Below are 24,921 nucleotides of genomic sequence, written 5' to 3'. Positions count from 1 at the left end.
CTAAAGAAGCTAAAAGTATGTATTCTTAAAGCTGTTGTTGAACTCCAGTTGGTGTGAATCCTTCTGATAATCAAACAAAAAGGTAAACAAATTAAAAATAAGGAGAAATACTGCTTCTGCTCAGTTGTAATAGCTGTGGACGCTACTTCAGTAACAGTGTGCTCAAAGATTCTGTAAGAGTCTGAAGCCTTTAAAATTAGTTATTTCTATAAAGCATTTTGAAATTAATAGAACTTAAATAAGATTAGTCTTATCAATGACACAATAAGAACACTTACATTTGAATATATTAATTCTATCTTAATGCAATATTTAGAAGTGTTACAACTATGACATTTTCTTAAAAGTCTGCCATTCTCTGACTATCCTCAGAGAGCAGTCAGGAATGTTATCAAATATTTAACAAAACATGGAGAATAAGAAGTAAAATCTGTATGGACAGCAGTGATTAATACTGAAATGGTCCCAATTTGATCTTCTTATATAGGACAGTGTAGAATTTTCTATAATTTTCTGAACAAACAGACAGAAATGTTCATCTGCTTTTCTGAATTAGTTTAGGGAAGCATCTCAAAAGGTGTACTGTGATATTAAAGGCCATTTTTTATGCTTGGTAGAGTTTTCCCTTGCGTGTGCTTGGAGGCACATAGATAGTTGGGAAATCACTCTGTGATGATTCCTCTGAATTATGTGTAGCCAAAATCGGATGCAGAGCTGATGAAGAAGTACAGGATGTGTTAGCAGTCCTGCTCCAAGCCATGCTTATAAGTAAATAATATTAATCCCTTCAGAGCAATGTACAACCAAATTATTAAAGCTGGTTCCTGAAGAAACTTGGACCATGGTGCTTAATAAAAATGTCATGTTCCTTGAGTTATTAGTTCCTCCCTCTCTACTGAGAAGAGTTTTGAGCTTTTCCTACTTTATCCAAGAATTTGTATGTTGTGAGGAAAATGTAGCCACGGTACAATCCAGGCGTTAACTGTTACTTCAGCTGGGGAGGAATGGAACCTAAGCTGTGACGACAAAAGTTGTAGGAAACATTTCAGTGTTTCAGGAGATTTCTGAATGGCTAAGTTGAAAGCAAAATTTATGTTGAAAGGGATATCTGTTGCAATGTCCAAAACCAGTGAGTTAACTCTAATTTGAAGTCTAACTGCTTCCACGCCAGATTTTACAGTTTATTTTAAAAACACAAATATGTTATAAAGCAATGTTAATAATTTCTCTAAGTGGTCTCATATCTGTATCTTTAAATTGCCTCCATCTGGTTATTGAAACAAAGCAAAACAAAAAGAACAAGGCAGGCTGCTCAGCTGGCAAAAAACCACACTTCTCTTGAAATTAGTGAAACTATACCAATTTGTATCAGCGGAGAAAGTAGCCTACAGGTGTTAACAGCAAGCACAAGGAAATTAATCTATCCATATATATTTTTTCTATGGTGATTTTTCCATTTTTTTATGTAGCTAATATGGGAAGTGCAAACATAGTAATTATATTTGTAGATATACGTATATCATTTTCAGGTGCAAACTGAACATGTTATTCAAAGATCATGAAGAGACAGTAAATATGCAGATTCAGTGAAATGTTTCAGATACACTGTTTTTTCAGATTTCCGTTTTAATGGAGCTCCCTGCAATAATTACCAAATTGTTTATGTAGGTCTTTGTTATGTGTGATTGGTCAGTAATTTATGTTAGGTAGTTTTGCTTTCATTAATACATACCCGTTGCATTGCTAAATCTTGACATTGTCCTAAAGAGATCAATACTTCACTATTTTTAATTGAAAGATAATAATTTCCTGATCTTTTCTATGTAGAATTTTAACACATATGTTTTGCTCTTGAAACGTCTTCAACTGCAACTAATATTTTTATGGTAGTCAGAAGAAATTAATTTAGAATATAGCTTGACAGGATAATATTTCATATCCCTGTCATACTTAAGACGGGGAAAATATCTATATATAGATATAGATACAAGCATATCCCACATATAGAAAAGTTTAAAGAATCTGTTCAGATAAAGTTCTTACTAGTGATCTGCTGAAATAAAAAGTGTCTTCAATAAGCTAAAATATCTGGGCCTATATTCAACAACGCTCTGAAGTACACACCTAAGTTGAGCATGTGTATAAATTTATTCCATGGTGCAAAACTCACATTTGATTTTGAGCATGTGCTTCAGAGCTTTGTGGAATTAGAGCACTGGCATCGTGTATTCCCACAGAAATCTCACCATTAAACTTCATCCTAACTTTGACAAAAGCTACAGATACGCTCTCAGATATGATCTCAGACTCTCTCTGCTCACCTCTATATATTATTTGTAAGCCATGAGAATAAAACAGGACTTAGTCCTAACATTAGGCTTTTCACTTTTACAGGTCGTACATGATTTTGCCACTAGTATAAGTAAATGCCGATTTACAGATGACATATCTTATTTCAATAAAAATGCCAGATATCAATTCCTAAGTAATACAGTTTCATATACTTCATTATGGCTAATTTTACCACACAGTGCTTGGCGTTGTCTCTGTTAAGGGCAAGTACTTGACAACTGAGGAAGCTATGTGCTTTCACATTGTGATTTCTGTTTTGTGAAAGATTTTATGATCTGTCCTGGACATTTCTTCTAATAATATTTCATAGGAGGCAGTGAAGAGCTGCACTCCCTTGAAAAAGAAATCTCTGTTCTAAAGAGATTGTGCCTAATACATCTTTAGAAGTGTCTGCACCTCTCTGAGGCACACTCTGTCATACAGTAAGGATGTAGTAGGTTTCTCCTCCTCGTTCTTCAACCTTGCTTTGAAAGCAGAGACTGACTGAATTATGATCATGCCTTCTTCCGTTTCCTTTTTTTTGTGACTTGCAGTTTGTGGCCAAGTCTCTGCACTCCCAGATTGCAGAGATCATGGCTGTCACAAGCCTTTCCACGTTGTGAAAAGGCAGACTTCTTGTGAATCCACCAGTTTGTTAGTTATGTGGGATCATCCCAATACGGTTTTACAAGTCTAATGATTTTAAAGTCTCACTCTCTTTGTAAAAAACAGCCTTTTTGGCTATTTCAACACTATCATCTCCTGCCTGTGTCCATCAGGAATTTCTGTGGGTCCAAGGTGCTTGATGTCAATAAACAATGTTTGAACAGCCTTTGCATAATACAGCATGAGTTTCTCAAATGGGTGGTAGGTATTGGAGGGATGAAGCAAAAAGCCTGAAGGAAGGAAGCTGAGAGTTCTGTAATGGCTGGAAATAGATGTGAACACCAATTCGATAAAACACCTTAAAACTGAATCAGTTTTCCTACTCTGCCCACAAAAATGACATCTCACTAACTGTGTGGAGGTACAGAGTCCCCTGCTGAGGGCCCTGCTGGAAGGGGTCTAGAGAAGGGCCACCAAGATGATCAAAGGGCTGGGAGAGCTGGGTTTGTTCAGCCTTGAGAAAAGGAGGCTCAGAGGGGATCTCATCACCATGTACCTGTACTTAAGGGGTAGCTATGAAGAAGATGGAGACTCCCTTTTTACAAGGAGTCCCATGGAGAGGACAAGGGGGAAGGGACACAAGTTGCTCTTGGGGAGATTCTGATTGGACACCAGAGGGAAATTTTTCACAGTGAGGACAGTCACCATTGGAATAATCTCCCCAGGGAGGTGGTTGACTCAGCCACGTTGGACACCTTCAAGAGTCGTCTGGACAGGGTGCTGGGCCATCTTGTCTAGACTGTGCTCTTCCTAGAAAGGTTGGACTAGATGATCCCTGAGGTCCCTTCCAACCTGGGATTCTGTGATTCTGTGATCTCTTGTAGCTCTTCCACGTTCTACATAAATCTCAGACCACCCAGGAAAAAGCAATGGATTTACAACTCCTTTGGTGTGTGGAAAACTTGTTTTCTCTGACAAACAGTTTGTGAGAGAATCATGAATGTTTTTTGTGAATGTTTTCTCCCCTCAACCCTGGAGCATTACTGTTTGTGGTTAATTGAAGCCAGTGTCAACATTTTCTGGTCAGGTACTTGAAACTCAGCATTGCTGGAATTACATTTGCTCATGAAACAGTAGTCTTCCTCTCATATATCTGCAGACTCAAACAGAATTAGCGTGTATAGCATCCTGTTTAGTGTGGGACATCAAAAAGTAAAGCACTATCCAGTGTGTTTCAGCCACCTTACTGTGTCATAAATTAGATGGGATTTTTTTTTAAAGATTGAGAAGCTTTCTCTATTTAAAATATCTTCAATTTTTCCTAAACAGTCTGAACTCTGGGATGCTTAATTAATTGTAAGTCTGTTGTTTTCACTGTCAGATAATAGCTGTCAATATATTTAATGGACTGCCTTAAACAAACAGCATTTTAGATTTGTTGGTGATTTTGAGCATTAAATTAAATTTTGTGTGATTCTAGCAGAGGAACCTGAACTTCCTGAATTATGCCAAGAAGAGGAACCTGCTACTTATTTTGTAATCCATATGAAAGACTTGAGGGTTAAGAAGAAATATTGTGGACAGATGAGTAGAATCCTCATCTTTTTTGTACACTAAGCAGTCTAACGTAGCTTTAATAGCATGCTGCCCCCTGGTCCTGTACAAACTCATGGCTCATACAGTTCTTGCCTATAGACATTACTAGGTCCTCCATGCATAGCAGTTTCTAATTCATACCAGCACTGGCTGCTGTGCTGAGCACTTCTGTGAGTGGTAAGGCCATAGTCCCTTCCCATCGATTTGAGCAAGACTCTTTCTAACTTTTGTGAGAGTTTTCCCTCTCAGGTAGCTACTTAAGATTATAATTAAGTTACCCACAATCTAAGCTAAATATACTGAGCTCATGGAATAATTCTCTCCTGTAATGGGTAGATAGGAAATTTTATAATTAAAAAAAAAAATAGAAGCTGAAGAAAAAAATATATCTGTTTCTGAAAGACCAACAATGAACCCTTCCCAGCAATCTATTCTATATATAAAAAATTTTAGTAGAAATAGATTTTCTTAAAAGGTGTAGCAGCTAATTTTCAATTTTCTGTTCCTTTAGGTTGTGAGAATCTTTTTGTACCAATCATAACTTTTAGAATTGGATGTTCTACATTGAGATTCTCTTTTTGGTGACTAACCTATTTTCTTGCATTAGCCCAGAATAGTACAACTAAGCATATGGAACTTGGGAGATAGTCAGAGTCAAGCATTTGCAGTTACAAAATACAGACAGATTCTGAAATGCACAAATATGCCAAAGGTCATATTTTCTTTTGGCCAGAGTGCTTAACCATAGGATAGGCTTAGATTTATAATTTAGATTTACAGGTAGCATACAATAATATTTTTTTTTTGTGACAGTGATTCACTATAAAATTGTTTTACAACAAATGGGTGTTTGCTTGCTTAACAGTGAAAAGATGAAGAAGAAACCAAATTTTTTCGTCTTTCAAAATTAATCAAAATGTTGAAGTATTACTTGGGGTTATGCCAGTTCATAAAACTGCCTTATTGGACAAGATGTGTGGCTGAGATAACTAGGCATCAGGTTTTGGAACAAAGTGCAATAACCTTACAGCATACCTACTGTAACTGTAAATATAAATGCCAGCTGAAAGACAGTTTATCCAAGAACAGTGTTTTAATACATTTCATTGCGCCGTCAGTCATTTTTTTGTAAGATGTAAGGGAAGGATTTCCTTTGATTTTATCTAGAAATCATCCTCTCCCTAGAAATCCGGGGCTTGGTAGTCTTCATTTCTGCCACCTTCCAGATGATATTCTTGGTCAAGTAAATGTTTAACTCTCTGTAGAAAATTGCTAGTCACTTAACATGGAATAATGAGGATGTCATTCTTCTGCATGTAAATTAACTGATGATGAGAGTTTACAGATTTTGATTTTTCAAAACATGTAACTAAGCCCAGGTTTGTTTTAGTTGCATAAGGAGAATCCTGTTTCAACAAAACAAGTAACATGTACCTATCTTTTACTGCAAAGGTAAACTCACTAATTTAAGCAGGACTACTCACATGCCTAGCTATAGGTGTCTTTACTAGGTATCTTGAATTCTCTTGACTAGACTGCAGTGAATATCTTCCTGGGGCCACTAGTGAAATGATGAAAATTTCAACGGACTAAGAAGTCATCTATGTAATTATCTCAAAATAAATAACTACATTAAGAATTGTATAATCTTTTATAAAAAGAAAAATGGTGAATCAGTGCAGAGGGCTGCCAAGTTCCGAAGAAGTAATATCAGACAATTTGTGACCCAGTGACTGACAGCTGCTGCGTGTCCTTGTGACTTGATCAGGATATGCAAGAAACTTTTAATGTTTCTAATGTTGAGTATTACATCTTCATAGCATCCATCTGACAACCATCTATGTCACTACTTGTAAATGAATTAATAAATCCAAGCTTCTGGCTATTTTCTTAGAGATATTGTTGGAGCCTTCTTGATGTTGACCTCTTGACGACAGTTATGTTGACCTATGTTGATCGCTTTCATACATTAATCAGCATCAGTAAGTGCTGTTAAAGACCATGTGTATCGTATTTCTGAAGGTCTCTCTCACCTTTTATAAGCAAATTACTAACCTACCTTAACTCAAATGATTCCTTGAAGCACAGTTTCTGCCAAGCTTATCATTGTTAGTACATCCAATTTACCATGACTGTTGTGCACTTAAAAAAATCCCCAAACCATCCTGTAATCTAGAACATCCTGTTCTATCCCTTGGTTTTGTACGGTGCTGAACCACTGACAATCTTCAACAGAAAAACAAAATATTGTTTTCTGTCTACCCAGCTGAATATCCTTCTATCCATCACCTATCCATCCTGTTGCCATTGTTTATGTATCAAATTTTTACTCTAGTTCTCCTTGGATCAGTAGTAAGAATCTAAGCTTTCACAGTTTTTCATTGCAGTTCACACTTTGTATTTGCATATGAAAACCTGATACTAAATAATACTCAATGTAATACAGAGCAGTATATGCTCTATACGACTATATGAATTCCGAATCTAAAGCTATGAGAAATTTTATTTCTTAATATCCCACATGGTGGGAATGAATTTAAAATCACAAATAGATCATTATAATTCAAATATTTAGCAGGTACCAAAACCAAATAAACTCTTACAGGAGTAAGATTTTATTTTCTTACAACTATAAAATTTAGTCAGAAGACGAAAGAAGAATGCTTATTTCCCCAGGAAATAGTTTTCCTTTTATTTTTCATTGAAACATTAATTTTCCTCTGTGCTGAAGGAAAATTGCCAGAAAATATACTGTTACTTTGCCCTTTGCACTGTGTCACAGATGAAGAAGCTCTGTGATTTTTTCGAGGTCTCAGCTTTAACTACTGGGCCGTAGCATCAGAGATTGGTTGTTGCTATTGTGTGCCATATAAAGGATATTGTATATTCAGAGGTCTGAATCATTACTGGTTTTTTCTCTGTTGTAGTACCCCACAACCCCTTCAGTTATTTCTTTTCAGTGAAACATGGATGAGCTTTGGTCTTGCTTTTTTTTTTATTGTCATAGGAATCCTGGCATGATTTGTACAGCTTTCCTATCCAGACTAAGAGAATGTAGATTTAGAAGTATGTGTGAATTATCTATTATCCACAGAACTGTAATAAGCTATATACCCAAGAGATCCTGAATTTATGCCAATTTAGAATGAATTTAAATTATTGATAGAAGTGCTATTTACTGCAATGACAAACATAATAAAAAATAATTCTGCTAATGTCAACTGACATTTGCAGAGTTATAAACGTTTTCTGATTTTCACTTGATAGGCAAGAACCTTAGCAGTGTTCCTATGTGACCTGATCCATAGAAATGACATCTTGGTTTTATTTCTTCCAAGGTTGTAAGAACTTCTGTGAAAAAAATGCTGACAAATGACAAACTGACCGTCCTGAAGATAATTTCTTTTTGTTAGTCACATTGTAGTTACCTCATTATCAGCAGCAACGAGACTTTTCCCATTGTCTACTAAAGTACCTCACTAGGGAACCAGAATGACCATTCTTAGTTATTTGAGAATGTTCCTGTCTCTAACCCATTTCTGTCCCTGCTGTTGATGATGCACATGATTTGTGTTAGCAAATAGATTTAGTAAATATCTGTTGCAAAGATATTTTAAAGCATATAACTGAGCAAATAGTTAACTTTGGCCATAGCAGGTAAACCTTATAGCAATTAACCTTAAAAAATTACGGTCAAACTGGATTGAAATAAATTTAAATATTACTTTTTCTCAACTACCCTTTGTGTATGGTTTATTCAACAAGTTTTATTAAATCTACTGGGATGAGAAACGAGCTGCAAGCCCTCACAGAATTACCTAGGCATATTAGTAAACTCATTTTTTCCTTTCAGCTTCATTTGAACTTACTAGCTTTGGTTTCTATTGCTGGTTTGTCCACACTACAAAATAATTCTCCAAATTGAAAGCAATAGCAGTGCTAGCTTGAGATGATTTGGTAGCAATAGTTTACGAAACAAAGTTTTTTCATAAATTAAACTACAAGTGGCTGCTGATATGCTGGCAATGACAATATAAGAGCCATACAGACTTCTATGGATTTTTACAGAAACAGGCATTCAAGTACCCTGTGGTGGTTGAAAGCTCCTTACTTGATGATGGACAGTTTTATGGTGCTATGCTGGAAGCAGTAGCTGGAGCAGGAAAGGGAGGGGGCAAAACCCAGTGTGTTTTCAGCAACTGACCTGAAGCATCTAATTCAGGCACTTGCTTCCCCATACAGTGAAAAGTAGTCAACTTCACTGTGACTGGGGGCTGTGTTTTTGTACACGGGTACTAATCATCAAGAATATTACCAGGTTTTCTGTTATCTGGGGCAACAGATAATGGAATAGGAGACTCTGGGAGACTCTGGTAACAGAAGAACTTCCATAAAAAGATAATAGTGCAAGTACAGCCACAGAAGCACAGCATCAGGTTGTGTCCCCAGATCCCTTATTTCAACTCAGAAAGGGCTTGAGTACCTCCAGACCATGGTCCCCATGAGGAGTGGAGCAAATGTTACAATGAATGATTTTTTGCCTTATGAAATATCCCTGCTGTCATCTAGTCCTTTACCTCGAAAACAGTCTCTCCCACCTACCACAGGCATGCACTGCTCCCTAGCAGAAACATCTTTCTAGTCATCACTCCTAAGTCTAGCCCATGAACCTTCAGATCCTGTGAAGTGGTGGTATATCCCACTTTGAAACACCTGTTGCCATTTCCTTTCTTGTAACCCAGCAAAACTCCCACTAAGCTTTGGGCCCACAGAGATCAGGGTCCTGAAAGCTTATATTCCTACAGCAAGCTTGTAAGGCAGCTCAAACTTTCTGTCAGAAAGCATATCTGCCTGCTGAGGCCCTATCCCAACCTTCAGAGAACTTGTCCCCTTCCAATTAATTACTCCAGGAAGCCTGTTAACTAAACAACAACCTGCTTTCAGCCAGCCATAACAACCTTATTTTATGACCTCTTATCTAGAAGTTACTTCTATCCTATCCTAGACTTTTCCCTAAACCTACAGCCTTTCTCTCAACACAGGTGAGAAAGATCTAAACCCTAATGGCCCAGCTGCTGCTGTGTCCTTGTGTTACTGGCTGTCTTCAGAGGCCACTTGGTTAATGCTCCTTCCCTTTCTCTCTACAGGATTAGCATGTTACCTAGATTTGTTTAATGTTTTCTAGAGGGTGGGCTTGGTCTTTCGGTTGCCTTTTCAGAATCCCTGATCTACTCAATGGGATCTCCAAAGGACGGATTACAGAAACTAGAGTCTCCCCATAACAACTTAAAAATCAATGCAGGTTCATTCACTACAAAACAGTACAATATGAGGTCTAATTTTTTTTTTTCAGAAGGTAGTAAATTTTGTGTGTGAAAGGAAAATTGTTCATGGTAAGAAAGCAATGTGTTATGCGATTGACTGGCGAAACTCTTCAACAAGGATAAGAACTAAATTAGTATCACCTAGCTGTTACTGCACTTCTTGTTAGATCTCAGCATTGTTACTCTGATGATGAAATGTAGGCAAAATGGACAAAATTATTCCCTAAGAGATTTAGTTTGTAAGTATATTGCAAGAAATTGTTCTCTAATGGCTTGTATCCATAGAAGATAGAAAGTGGATTTTAATATTACTTACACATACTTTGGAAAGCTATTCAAAAGTCCCTTATTGAAGTTAATTTCAATTTTGCATGTAAATGTTCAACTACTTTATTGTGATATTCTTCTTATACATAGAACATATTATTCCTGTTTACAGTACTTTTATTTTGTTTTTTTTTTTAATTTGCAACTAAATTAGTAAGTTTTTTTATTAAAAATATTTCCTTTAAGAATGTAGTCCCTTTTAATTTTTTGTTTCAAATGATTCTAATATTGAGGACTCTTCAAAATTCCTTTGTAGTTAAAATTCAGAGTATAGAACTTCTAATAGTTGCATTTAAATAACTTTTGAGGTTTGCTGGCTATTTTATCCTACTATTTTTCATAAGTAAAAATATCTCCTTCAGTGATACTGAGTATTGATCAAGCTGTATCAGCCCTGGGAGAAAACAGGCCTGTCTGGGCATATCTTTTCTCTTTCTCTTCTGTGCCTGTGGCTTCCTACAAGTTTTCCTCTAAACTGTAGTGAAAATATGACCGTAAAGTCTACTCTAAAAGCAGCACAATTGACATTGTAACAGCAAGCTATTTGTCAGGCAGCACTAGCAGAGTCTGAAATCCAGAACAGGGTTAATGTAATAGAATTTCAAAACATATTATAAGAATGTGTTCACTGGAACTTGGCTTGTGCATTAGCTGCAACAAGAATATTGTATGCAATCTGGCAGAGTGTAAATCTTCTGGACTCCAATTTTGGCATGATCTAATTCTAATTGAGTCTTGTTTTGTAACATCACAGCTACTAAAAACATGTGTGCTGTTTAGTTGAGTGACAAGAGATGCAAGGATTGCTACCTACAAATAAATCTTAAGCTTGTCTACTATACTCACCGGAGAGAGTTTAAAGTATGCAGTCTTTCCAAAAGAATTTGATCTTTTTTTTCTGATATGCAGTAGAAATTCTGAGTTAATTTCAGAATCTTCACCTTTCAACTTTAGTATGTGAATGAATTCTGGAAAGCAAAAATACTTGGAACTGTTGAAGAAGGCCAATGCACTATGCTCACCTACCTCAAATGGTTAAGAATGAAGAAATTTTCATTAATCAAACTATGTTATAGGTGGGACAAGTAAAGGGACAGACTGCAATGTTCTATAAGAGCTCAGTGACAAAGCCTAATAACTTGTCATGAAATTTCCATTTATCTATTTAGCCACAGAAACCTGCAGTTAGTGCTGTTGAGCTGCTAAAGAAATTGATGGAAAGGAACCCTTTAAAAGTTGATTCAGATGGAACAAAAATCCCTTTCACTTGCAACAAGTGAAATGCATTGGGTTTGAAAAGAGGTACATTAATACATTGCTGTTAATTTAGAATCAGTTTTTGCTCTTCTAAAAACTTCAAGATTTCAGTCTTAACCTTCTGTGACAACTGCCCCTACTGTATAAACAGATTTAACCTAGGATTGCATCTGCACTTGCAGTGTCGTTCTCTCTTATTCAGCTGTAATCTACAATGTTATTAATCTACTGCTGGTGGTGGGTTTTGGGATGGTTCAAACTCTCCTTAGCTTCCAGGGAACATGCAGTCATGGAGTCAGATGTAGAAGAGTTGTCTATCTGCATAGTTAGGGATACTGAGTGGGTGGGCCAAAGGATGTCTTCTGGGAATGGTGTCTCCTGAGATGATAAAATTTATATATTATCAGAAAAATTAATGTGAAAATCTGTGCCAGTTTTGTAGACAAAGGGAAAACCCTAACGTAGCCAGGTATGTGGCTGTGGAAAATAAGAATCATTGCTTGCAAGGTCATGTCTTCCATGGGAGCATTACAGTGTTTCCAGTTTTCCAGACTTTATTTTAGTCTGACATTTGTGAGTCAATGCACATTTGAATATAGACACACCTTCCTTAAAGTTCAGTAATGAATGGATCTTTTGTTTCCTATCTTGTATAAAGGTGGGAAGTCCAGATATGGACCCAACTGCCACGAAAGGTCTGGAGGGATGAGCTTTTTTTTTTTAATGAAACTTAGAATTGGCAGTGAAATTATTTGGCAATTCACATATAGAGTTTTCTAAGTGATGATTGCCTTTTATGCTGATGTTCTGTAAGAAAGATAGCTCTCAGGTTTTAGGTAAAAGGAGGTTTGGTGATAAGTAACTGAAAGTTAAAAGACAGTGAAGGATAGCTGAGAATGCAGGATAGCATAATCATAGTGAAGTATAGGACTGGACTAATTAATTTATTTATAGTGTTTATATTAATGAAGCCCTGGTAAAATCGCCTTAATCTTGTAATCCAGTGTTGCTTTCACTCTGCATAGTATTTAGTCCGCTTTTAAAAGGTTGTGTATATTTCATATACTAGTGATAACATAATAAGAGCACATGGAAATCCTATAAAGATTGGAGGAAAAAAAAACTCTCATGAGAAGAAAAACAGATGCAAAGCTATAACCTTGCACCTGGAAATCTTTCACACGGCAGCTCTGTGCGTTCCCAACCACCCCATAAGGAGAGAAACAACACAAGCAGCTGATAATGTGATTGTGAGGAATGTGTTGACCATGGTGATGACAGGGTGATACATTTACCCTAGAGAGCATGAGTGCACCTGTGAAATATTAGACTGTGCTTTTTTACTAGGAGATCATTTTAAAAATATTTAAAAGTAAGCTCTAACATGGAAGGAGAGGGCAGCTGAAAGAGGCTGGGAAGAGGTAAAGGGATAGACATTTGGGGAAAGCAGAGTGTGCTTCCAGAACAATTTATTACAGAGCTTTGGAAGCTTATCCCGTTCTCATTAAGAACAGATCTCAATCCACATTTCCTATGCAGGCAAGCCTCTATCAATGTGACTAATTAAATACATTAGAATTAGTAAACAAGGAGAGAAAACTCATAGTTTATATTAAAAATACATAATTTAACATGTAATTAGCAATGTACACTTGAGAAAGTAAAAGGGAATGTTTCAGAAAGTCGATTTGGTTGCGCTGACTGTGTATTTCTAATTCATGTTTTATGTTAACACACCAAATGGTACAGGAAACATTACACGCATGAAGAGCATCAAAATTGAAATTACTGTTGGTTTGATATCATCTGGGTTTCCTGAAGTCTTACGTTGTTATCTTCAGTACTCACAAACAAGCAATGTTAGTGATTATATTTAAAGGAACCTGCACACTACCATTACTGTTTCCAAATGATCCCTTTCCATTTTGGAGTTCCCCTGTGGGATGAAGATGTGCTTGTGGGTTGGTTTGTTGGGGTTTGGGTTTGTTGTTTTTCTTTTTGGTACTGTTTAATGTAGCCTCATGGAAAACTTAGCAAGCCTTAAGCTGGCTTGTAAGGGACATGTGGATCAGGATGTTTTGTAGGGAAGTTCCTTCCTAGTTATGCTGCTGTTGTGTCTGGGAGATGCTGAAATACATTGGTCAGTTTACCTACTTCAGCATTTTGTTGAAACTTGATGAAAATATGTAATCTTATACAAAGTCTGATAAAAAGAATATAATACTGTCTGTATAAAACGGGGAGTGTTTTGTGCAGGCTTGAGAACAGATGCTAGCTGACAGGTTTTAGCCAGAAACTATGAAATTAATGATAAGGTTTCCTGGGAAAAACACTTCTGTAAGTATTTGAGGAAAGCAGTTCTGAGCTTAAAATGTCCTCAGAGTCAATTGGATGAGGACTGATTTGGCCTGCCACCAAGGAGAAGTAGATTCTTCACTGGCAACACCTGAAAGGAAAGGCAAATGCTGAATAGAGAGTTTAATGCTGAAGTAAATAGCTGTAAGGAGCTCAGAGCCAGGTTTTACAGCGTGAGGAAAGTGATAGAGGATACCAGGAGGCAGACATAGTGGAACACCTGCATGTAGAATAGATTTTTAGAGATGATAGATTAAATTTTCTTAATCTTTCTATTGGAAGCAACCTTAGGAAAAGAAAAATGTCTGGAAAATCAATTAATATTTTGGCCGTCTGTCCAACATTACTTTGCTAGTGAAGTGGAGGAAATCAATATTAAATATATTTAGGAGTACATTATGCTGAGTTATGCTGACCTCATTAAATATATCACTAACAAAGGGCTATAGTACAATCAGTAGTGGGACAAAATTTGAGTCCTACTCTGCTGAAGCTACCTTTCATGGCAAAGACAAGAAGTAGCTTCTTCAGGACAGGGCTGGGTGAAGTTTACCTGAGATTCTGAAGTTGGTTAGCCAGAAGATTAGCTGCTGTCAGTTGAAGAAAGGGAAATAAACTAATTGAAATCTCAGTGCACCAGGAACTTAGTAAATGTCAGGCTTCCCAAGCAGCCCTCAGAAATGTGCTAAGATGGGTCGGATCACACACCCCAAAGTAGTGGAAGGGAAACTCAGTGAAAAGGCTCTCTGAGACTCATCTGCCTTGTGCTTCAGGGTATAGGATGCCCTGGCTCCAGGTGATGCCTGGGGCCACTGGACACTGCTGCCAGCGAGCTTTACAGCTTTCTGCAGAACAGAAAGCTGCCTTGCAGCTTGCCGAGAAGGTAGCCTTCTCTGGCTCAGAGAAATACCATAAGTCTGTTCGGAAGGAGGAAAACATGAAGAAAGGTATAGGGGACTAGTACAACTGAGAGTCCTAAGTGAAATGAAAAAGGATGTTTTTCAGACTCAGTTCTTGATTCTTGTGGTTATTAATTTAAAATTGCATGAGTGGACGTGGATATTCTTCAGAAATGGGATAATACTACTGATACAGGAATGTAATGGTTCCAAGTACAACATGCCAGAGGAATATGGGCTTAGGATAGAAAGACATGCTTATCAATGTCTTTAAATTCTAAAGGGAGGAGATTGAGACTAGAAACTGTGGAAAAAGATATTTTACTCTATTTAAGAAGAACTACGTTCAACACCTGAGAAAGATCTGTTAAGTCATGTTTTACCACTGTCTACCTTGTACCATTCTTTCTGCAGCAGTGCCCGGCTATAGTGAGTGTCTTGTTCATTTTACTTCAGTTAATTAGGCATACGCTATTTTCATACTAGAAACACTTTCACACAACTTGTGGTTTTCTTTATTTAGTGGGTTTTCTTTAGTTTGGGTTGGTTTTTTTTAAGTGGTGTTTGAAGTTGGGGCATCTGAAAAGGCCAGTTTGCCGCCTGGAATAAGATTTGCCCTAGGATAACAACCAAGTGGTTTCTGTCAGCTGAGGGGGAAACTGCAAGTATTTGCAGGATGCTCAGTCTGCAGTGTCTTGAGTAATCTTTGTGAGGGGAATTAAATCCCTTAGAGTAAGGCATTCAACAGTTGGCTGTTTTTGCTGAATAGGGCCCGGTAAGGTTTGTTGGGTTACTAAGTCAGATTAATTTGGCAAGGTTCTAAGTTTCCTCTAAACTAAGTACAATTTGAAAAATGTTGCAGTATGGCATTATAGTGATCTAACAGATGAAACCTATCTGAAAGGTGTATATGCGATAATAAACTAAACATTGCAAGCCTTGTTTCTTTTAGAAATGAGACTAAGAGTATAATCTCCTGGTGTTTGTGCCTCCTCTAACAATTTTGAAGCCATCAATTAATTTCAGCCAAAGCTGACAATGGAGCTCAATCTGTGAGATACTTGATTTCTATGAGCTTCATGAAAATACAATCCGTATCTCCTACCTGCCTATCTATCAGCACTCATTAGGAAGATGTGGTAGTGTCAGTTCAACCCTCATTAGCTATCAGATCATCTATAGGTGACAGCAGTCATATGAATGCCCTGATTACTTCTGTCAGATTAGTGCCTTTGTAGACATGGGAAAATCTAGTTGTGAGTGCTAAAGCGGTGGGAAATCAGTCTTTTCTAATTCTGCTGTCCATATTTCAAATCAGTCTTACCTGAGGCACTGGTATGAAGAAACCATAAAGGTGATTAATATTCTATAATGAAGCTGTTGGCACCTAATAAGCTATTCACTTCTGTAGACCCCTTTCTAAAAATATTTAAGAACTTAAAGGTAAATGTGAAATTCAATTTTGAATACATACCTTTGGATACTAGATCCTTTGTCTAAATGAATTCATTAGTATTGATTGATCAATTGCCTTCCAAAGAGATAATCAGGGGGTAATCTTATTAAAGACAAATGGACTACTTAGCATGACTCAAAATGTCAAAGGGCCCAATCTTGATTTGAGAGTGGAGAATAACCTTGCGGTTGCATTGGGACTGTTAAAAATGAGAAAGGCGAGAGGGATTCGTTCCAAAAGGAAGTGAGTTTTTGCTAGGTCTCTAAGTCAGAGGAGCCTGCAGCTGTCTGATCCAGCAGCTTTGCTTTAACAGACAGTGCAGAAGGGATGGGGACCATCACGTCTCTTTTGGTATTGTGCAACAATGAAAGATAAGATCACCTGAGCTAAAGCTTATAATTTGTTCCTGATTTTGTTAGTTTTTAAAATTAAAATGTTGTAAAGTTTTTTGGCAAATGTTGGAGTGAACTGTATGGATAATTCCTAATAATGACCATTAACCAGCTTTCAAGAGAGTATTGCAAACTTTAATGTGTTTGAATATTTCCTAATGGTCAGCTAAAAGGTGATGATATTAGGATGTTAGCAGTGTTTGGAAAATGTGCTGCTTCACAATATACTGGCAGTTTCCTAAAAATTACATCTGAATACCAGCTGTGTGTTTACTCCATTTCTCTTCTGGAGTATCTTAATTTCCATTTTAACTACCAGATATAAAATATGGCAAGCTTGAACAGGTATCTGTAAGCATTGGGCCCCAGATCTTCAAAGACTGTTCAGGGTGTTTTTTAAATTTCAAATAACAATTACTACTATTTTTTACTATTATAAATGGCAATATACATCCTTAATGTCTCATTTTTGTTAACTTATTTAAACTTCAGATAGTAATTATGATATATTCAGGTATCCAGAAAACAATGGAAAGAACGCTTTGTGAAACATCAGCCCATTAGTTCTCTCTAAAGTACTCTTCCAGTCTCTGAAGTTACATTGTACCTTTTTGTAAAAGCACTGTTTTGAACAACGGTCTGAAACTTACTGGACTTAGTATATGACCAGCTCCTAAGGAGAGCAGGCTCTAGAATGGGAAGCTCCTGGGTCCTGGGGTCATTTGACTCTCACAATAAGAGTGACCTGAGACCTCTCTGTGAAAAGAAAGGGCTCAAAAATACCTCTTTAGTCCTCCTCATAACGGAGATGGTGCTTGTCTGCATGTGACTTCTGCAAACAGGTTACTGTTCCCTTAGAGTTTCACTTTGCGTTTTCTGTTGCTCACTTTACGTCGTGGGTAGAAGATAGACAAAGACTCACACATAAAACATATACAGCTAAATTGCTGACTGCCCAGGATTTTATTCTCTACAAACCTTACAATATTACTTCAGAATCAGAACAATAGAATTAATGGCTTTTCAACTCGCATACAGTAGCAGCCAAAGCTGGCTAAGTTTCTCTCTTACTCCTAACTGAGTTTGCCTTGAGCTGTGTAAAATCTACTGATGCCAGACTGATCCATTTTATAGGGACAGACTACAAACAGTTCTGCTAAAACAAAAATCCCTCCCAAATGGATGAGAAAACAACCTTTTAAATTGTCTTTTGCATTATAGAAACCTAACGTGCTTTATGGCAATTTTATTTCAAGCTGACCTGCAAGTTTTTTGGTGGCATTTATGCAAAAATTAAAAATTATTCTAACTTCCACATTTATCAAGGTTTTATATTTGTTGAACTCTTCGGGCTGTGGCTTAATGGCACATAATTTTGTATTTTTTAAGAAATGTCTGTGACAAACCAGCTGGAGCTTACAGATTCATTCCTTAATAAGTCATCTTGGAGACTGGAGAAAATTCTGCACATGTGCTGATGCGACAGTTAATCTTCTCCACACCCGGATATTCCAAGCTTTGTTTTTGAGCCCAGGTGACTCATTGTACCCTGATCTGTGAGGATTTCCAAGCAATAAGGCAGACTAAAACACCTTACATTTCAAATTGTTTTGTAATATACCTGCATGTGATAAAAAAACATAACAAGACATAAAAGTGCCTTTTGGAATACGTAGATGAGCTGCTTTTGTGAACTGCTATTCATCAAGCTTTCATTTCTGCGGTCCAATTTCTACATTTTAGGTTGTAACCTTTCAGGAAGCTGTTTAAAATGTTTACCTATGAATGTGGAATAAAGCATTCCACCTGTTTCATTTCTGAACCTCAGGACAGCTTGTCCGTCATATGCTGTCACTTGAAGCATCAAAATTTATGTAGCGGAGGAATTAGTCTGAGTAGGCACAATTCATATAACTGCAGCAGCTTTGGTTGTCCCTGTGCAAGGGGTTGGCATAAGGTTAAGCTTTCTCCTTTGATGTGATCTGCAATGAGCACCAAGTCTGCTCTGGAGCAAGAGATTGTGTATAAATACTGCAGAAATTCCTGTAAGTGTTGACTTTGAGGGGAAGGTCTGGGATGTGTTTGTTGTATCCTTCAGGGTAGGATTCCTCTGCTCTAAAACATAACTTCCGAAGGCGTTCTTGTGAGCTGAATGACTGATTTGCACAGAATGAACAGAGGATGTGGTTTTCAGGTTTCTCACATGGCCGGTTTCTAATCATGCGGTTTTGTCACTTCTTGCTGCTAACACAACTTATCCTTTCTGGTTTTTAAGCAAGTGGCTATAACATGGGGTGTGTCAGAGCACACAAGGATTGTTCAGTGATTCCTGTAATCATTTGATTTGGTGGGTATGAACTTGAAGGGTTTGATGTGGCATGGCTTTGTAGGATCAGATAAATCTGCAGCTAAATGTTAATAATGTCTGGTGATGGATCTTTGTTTTTCTTTTATTACTGGATGTAAGCAATCCTACTTGCCCCCATTTTCGTGATGCAAGGGAGTAGCATCGAGCACAACAGTATGAGGTGGCTTTGAGTTGTTTCTAGATACAATTTAAAATATTGGCTTGTTTATCAGTATGGTCTAGCAAATCAACAAATTGACTGGGATTTAAGGAACGTGAATTTTATTATTGGCTTTTCCAGCACCAAGTACAGCGGCCTTGACAGGTGAATTAACCTTCTTTTGTAGATTAAGAAGTTGAGACCTGGAGTAGCAAGTGACAATGACATCCTTTGTGCAAGTTATAAAAACAAATATGGTCTACATAATATTTATAAAATAAATGAAAGTCTCTGTCGATATTACTGTAGCATTTCCATCTGTAATTATTCCAGAGAGTTTGTAATGCAAAAACTAAACCAGTTCTATTTCAGAGCTGCTTCTTGTGCTTTGTGATAGTAGAGACCCCTTCCTTCTTTCCATCCTCTCTCTGTCCCTTCACTACTGCTCCCCACCCTCCCCAAAAAATTAAGACTGAACTGGCTCTTAGTTCTGACCCTTCCAGCTGACAGGAGGTACACCAGGTTCTTTTTACACCTGTGGCCAGGTGCTTTTGCCTGTGCATGTGTATGTGCTTCCCCAATCTGCAGTCTCTTTTTTTTTCTGAAGTGACCTCTACAGCGCATGAGATTTATGGCAGCGTGTACTTTCATTATGTATCAGTGTTCCTACGCAAGCTCACTGCATCTCTGTCAGAGGCAGAACAGCTTCTCAGAACAAGCCTACTGTATTATCTTTGAACATATGTTCTCCATTAAGTGAGATGAGGAAAGTCACTTAGTTTTCCTTGCATTTGGAGGTTAAAATGGAGGGCTTCTCTAAAAACAGATTGTAGTAAATTGGAGTTTTATTTGAACAGTGTGTCAACATTATTAACTTGAAAATATATACTAAATTGATAGGTTTCCTTTAATTACCTCATCTTGAAAGCTGTTATCAACAAACAAGCGAACAGTTCAGAAGTGATTTAATCTGCCTGCAGATGAGAAAATTGAAGGAAAGCATAAAGCACTACTCTTCTAAATATGGCTTTTGTTATAAAGAGTGCTAGGTAAACTACGTACTGTATTTGGCCTGGTCTGCTTCTTCCTGTTCAGGAGTAATAACAAATTTAAAAATGTGTTTGTGTCCAGATTCTAGGGTTATTCTGCAAATATGCAAATGTTGGCCTGTACTTTGCACAAAAACAACATAGTGGGCTGCGGAGGGGCTAGCTTTTTGCTATGATCAGTTTGAAACAACCTATGTGACTGGGATCTTAGAACACCGTGTCACTTGCCTGCATGGGCAGGTGTTTGAGATGGCCATATAAATGCTTCATGTGTGAAATGCCTTATACAAATATCTGTGAGACTTCCTTGCTTTTAGACATTATTCTGAAGATTTTAATTATGTTGTATGTGCTAAGAAAGCCAATTTGCTTTAGCATTCCACATAATGGTAGACATTTCAGCAGCATTCACTCAGAACTACTTATGTATGTGCTACTCTTTCAGACTGAAGAGCTAAAATTAGGGGCCTTCTCGATTACTCTATTGCAGAGGAGAAACTGGGGATTTCTAGGGAAACTGAGCTGCTTTAGTACAGTTAATGAGAAACATGTGCCAAGTCTGACTTTCTTCAACACAGCACGTAAACAGAGACAGTTTCACAATTTGGAGCTTTAAAACTCTTCCAATAAATAACCCGTTTTAAGAATCCACTTGTTCTTGACCGGAATGTGTCAGTAATTCAGGCATGCTTTTCTTCCTACTGTGGCTTCTGAGCTGTTTCCTTCCAGGTGAAACTCTGGGTAGAGACTCACAGCCACACCAAAGTCAATAGCAAAGCTCATCTGCCTTTGTTTTAGGAAGCAGTGCTGCCATAGTAGGAATTGATGATCTTCCTGACCTAGTGAAGAGCAGTTCTTAAGTTCACTGTTTCAGCTCTTGATAGAGCGTGAAAGAAACATGACATTTTAAGATCTTCCAAACTATTCATTGTCACCCATTCCAATGACTGTATCCAGAAAGATCAGCATCCAGAAGTGATTCTTTCTGACAAAATGGATGGAGGATGTTATGGTTGTTCTAGGCGATCACTACCTGTCTGGTAAAAGAACTATGCAAAACATAACTGTTCTCTGCCCTTGTGCTTCAAAAAGTAAGAAATAGCAGATCTTGACCTACATGAATAGTTTGTTCTGAGTAGCTTTGGCAGTGGTTGATAAATTGGTTCTGTTATTTTAAATATTATATTGAGTTTATTCTTGAGTTTGCACCCAATTCTTAAAAAGCCAGCTTTATTGTTGTACAAATTAATTTACATATGTCAGTGAATCTAGATGTGATTCCTAAGCATTTATGCAAAGAAATCGAGTGATGGTGCAGTGTGTAATCCTGGTTTGTCACATAAGGTACAGACACTTTCTTTAGTAGAAGACACTGTGCAGTGTTTTCTTCATAATTTGTGACTGTACGGTGCATGATATGAGTAACCTTCATTACTACAGCTGAAAGTATGGTGGTTCTGAGGTGTAATGTGGCTTCCTGGATTGTTGTATGGTGAAGGGTCTGGAGCACAAGTCTTATGAGGAGTGGCTGAGTGAACTGGGGTTGCTTAGTCTGGAGAAGAGGAGGCTGAGGGGAGACCTTATCGTTCTCTATAACTACCTGAAAGCAGGTTGTAGTGAGGTGGATGTTGGTCTCTTCTCCCAAGTTACTAGCAATAGGATGAGGAAATGGCCTCAAGCTGTGTCAGGGACAGTTTAGGTGGGATATTAGGAAAAATGTCTTACTGAGAGAGTAGTTGGCATTGGAACAGGCTGCCCAGAGAGGTGGTGGACTCACTATTCAAAAAATGTGTAGACACGGCACTTTAGGGCATGGTTTAGGAGGCCTGGAGATGTTGGGTTGATGGTTGGACTTGATATTTTAGAGGTCTTTTACAAACTTATTGATTCTATGATTTTTTTTTTCCTGAATGTTCTGCTCCCTTGTCCGTGTGTCTCTGTGCTCTCATGCTGAAGTGACTCTAAATCTCTGCACCTAACTGACTTGCTTTCAGCTGTCATCCTGAGTCCCTTCAATCTGGATTATGTTTCTCTTGACCCTACCCTGAGTACTAAAGCAAAGCATAATACCAGACTGTCCCAGTTGCCGTGTGCTTGGTCATTTCCCCATAAAATTTAGTTTTCTACTTCCCATCCTGATCTACTGTGTACAGTCATTTTTATATGTACATCCTTTATTCATACAAGTATGTCCAAGTTTGTGTTTTGTTATTTTATTATGCATAATTTCCAAAATTATTCTCAGGAACACAACATTCTTAAATATAATGGAAAAAGCTTTTGGAATTGCAAGTTTTGCAGTTTCTTGCTGTCCTTATACAATTGTGATTGACGTTGGGGGATAGTAGTTTGTCACAGAGGGATTTGGGAGACTATTATAAAACATGATGTGCTTTTTTTTTTTTTTTAAAGGAAAAAATAGCTTGTTCAGTGAAAGGCTTGCCCTGGGCTCATCTAGTAGAATCACTGACTATATGTATCTGCTGACTAAGGGTTTCTTTAGAGGTTAAAGTTGTGTGGATATTTACAGAAGAAAAGTCTTCAAAATGCCTCTGGATTTTTGTGGTACTATGTTCAAGAAAAACAGGTATGCTTAGAAATCCTGAAAATATGTGATGCAAAAGAATTTGCAGAAGTTGGGGCACCTCCCTTCCCTTTAAAGCTGATGGCATAGAACTGTTTTGGGATGTAGAAGGTGCAAAATTTATACTAGACTTAGCATTAAACAGCATGTGACACATTGTATACAATGATACAATCCGGCTTATCAGGATGTGGTATTTCCATTAGGAAGCCATAAACCCAGACAGCTGTACTCACATCTCCTTCCCCTATGCTTACAGTACATGTGAATATCTTCTCATCTTGCCAATTATTTTTCGCACTAGTGGGTTGGCTACTCATCTTCAGTACTTCCTTGTTAGTTTATGTGATACTGTGGTTTGGTTTGGCCTGTGTTTTATGGACCAGCTTGTCATTAAAGATACCTGAAATTATCACTCTGTACAAGCCTACCAGTCTCTGCTCTGTGGCCAAATTGGAGCTGAGCAGTTACGGTCTCCTTAACTGTGAAGTGCGAAGGAACTGGGGTGGCATCAAGCTTTTGCTCTTATTTGTTCTATCAGCATTTTGTAGTACTATTAAGTCTCCCTCAAATATTGCCACTCTGTATCCAAGGAGTCCCTCTTCCTTTGCTAAAAGTATAGAAAGTAACTGAAATGGAATCAACTGCTATGCTTGGAGTACTATATTTGGAGCACTGCATTTGGAGTACTGTGTCCAGTTTTGGCCCCTGAGTTTAAGAAGGACAGGGAACTGCTCGAGCAAGTCCAGTGAAGAGCTACCAAGGTGATCAGGGGACTGGAGCATCTCCCTTATGAGGAAAGGCTGAGAGGCTGGGTTTATTCAGCCTGGAGAAGAGAAGACTGAGGGGGGATCTTGTCAATACTTATAAATATCTAAATGGTGCGTGTCAAGAGGATGGAGCCAGACTCTTTTCAGTGGTGCCCAACAACAGGACAAGGGGCGATGGGCACAAGTTGGAACACAGGCAGTTCCACCTGAGTATGAGGAAAAACCCCTTCCCTGTGCGGGTGCCAGAGCAGGGGCACAGGCTGCCCAGGGAGGCTGTGGAGTCCCTTCCCTGGAGACATTCACAATCCACCTGGACGCGGTCTTGTGCCCCCTGCTCTGGGTGTGCCTGCTCAAGCAGGGGGTTGGACGAGGTGACCTCCAGAGTTCCCTTCCAACCCCCACCATTCTGTGATTCTGTTTACTTAGCATCCTCTCTTAAGATTTATTGATAGCTTCAAGCTACATTTCACATGAAAATAAAGACAGATTTGTATCTCAAATAGCTTATTATGCTCCTTTTGTAGATATGATTCAGTGGGAAATACTTACATTCTCACTAAAGTTTTGGTGCCTAGCTCTTCTCTGTGTTCTGGAAGTTGGTAGGTAAATTTACACACAAGAATGGGCCAAGTAAATTACCAGTACAAGTAGGACTGAAATGATCAAAGCCTTTGTAACTTCACATGCATATAGCTGTGATGAATGCAAACATATTTGGTGACAGAGAGATGCAAAAAGAAGGCTTGTTTTATGATAGAGGCTGTTCCATACCTTTATCAAAAACATTTACACGTGTGTTTGCCTCCCAGGCAACAGGGCTGTTGCTAAAGCCCATCTGATTAAAAGCCTTCATCCTGCAATTCCCAGTATTACGATAAATCATAGAGCACTGTTTACATGACTCCTTGTGTTTCATGTCATGTCTCCTCCTATGCAGATGTTTTAAATCTTTTATTACTAATGGTGTGTATGTGTTAAAGTTTTCTATGCATTTTTGTGGCATTTTGTGTGTTTAAACTCTACAAGTGTAGAATGGGGATAATTATGTATTTTGTCTGAGGGAAATGAAACTCATCCTTGTGATACCTTTTGGTTTGTTTTCTCTGCTTATACAACAGCCTTTTGCTGTTCTAGAAAAAGGCAGAAACCTTTCACCAGCCAAACTTTTTGCCTTGCATTCCTGGATTATTAATGCAAGCAGATGATATATGTCAAGTCTCATGAAGGATGACAAGATGACAGAAAATACTGACACAGTGCAGGGTAGAGCTGGTTTGCTGAAGCACCAAGACAAAAGTGATCTAGCAATAATTCTATACCTCAGCTCCTCTGTGTATTAAAAGGATTTCTTTATCAAGAACTTCAAAGGTAAAAGGCACGGGGAGTCACATTTTTCAGCTGTTTTAAGTGACTCTAGCTCCATTAGCGGTTGGATGGATGGATGAATGAATGCATGCATTCGGTTAAC

The sequence above is a fragment of the Phalacrocorax carbo genome, chromosome 4, assembly GCF_963921805.1.
Source record: "Phalacrocorax carbo chromosome 4, bPhaCar2.1, whole genome shotgun sequence".
In the NCBI taxonomy this organism is placed as follows: Eukaryota; Metazoa; Chordata; class Aves; order Suliformes; family Phalacrocoracidae; genus Phalacrocorax; species Phalacrocorax carbo.
This window is presented reverse-complemented; position numbering follows the sequence as displayed.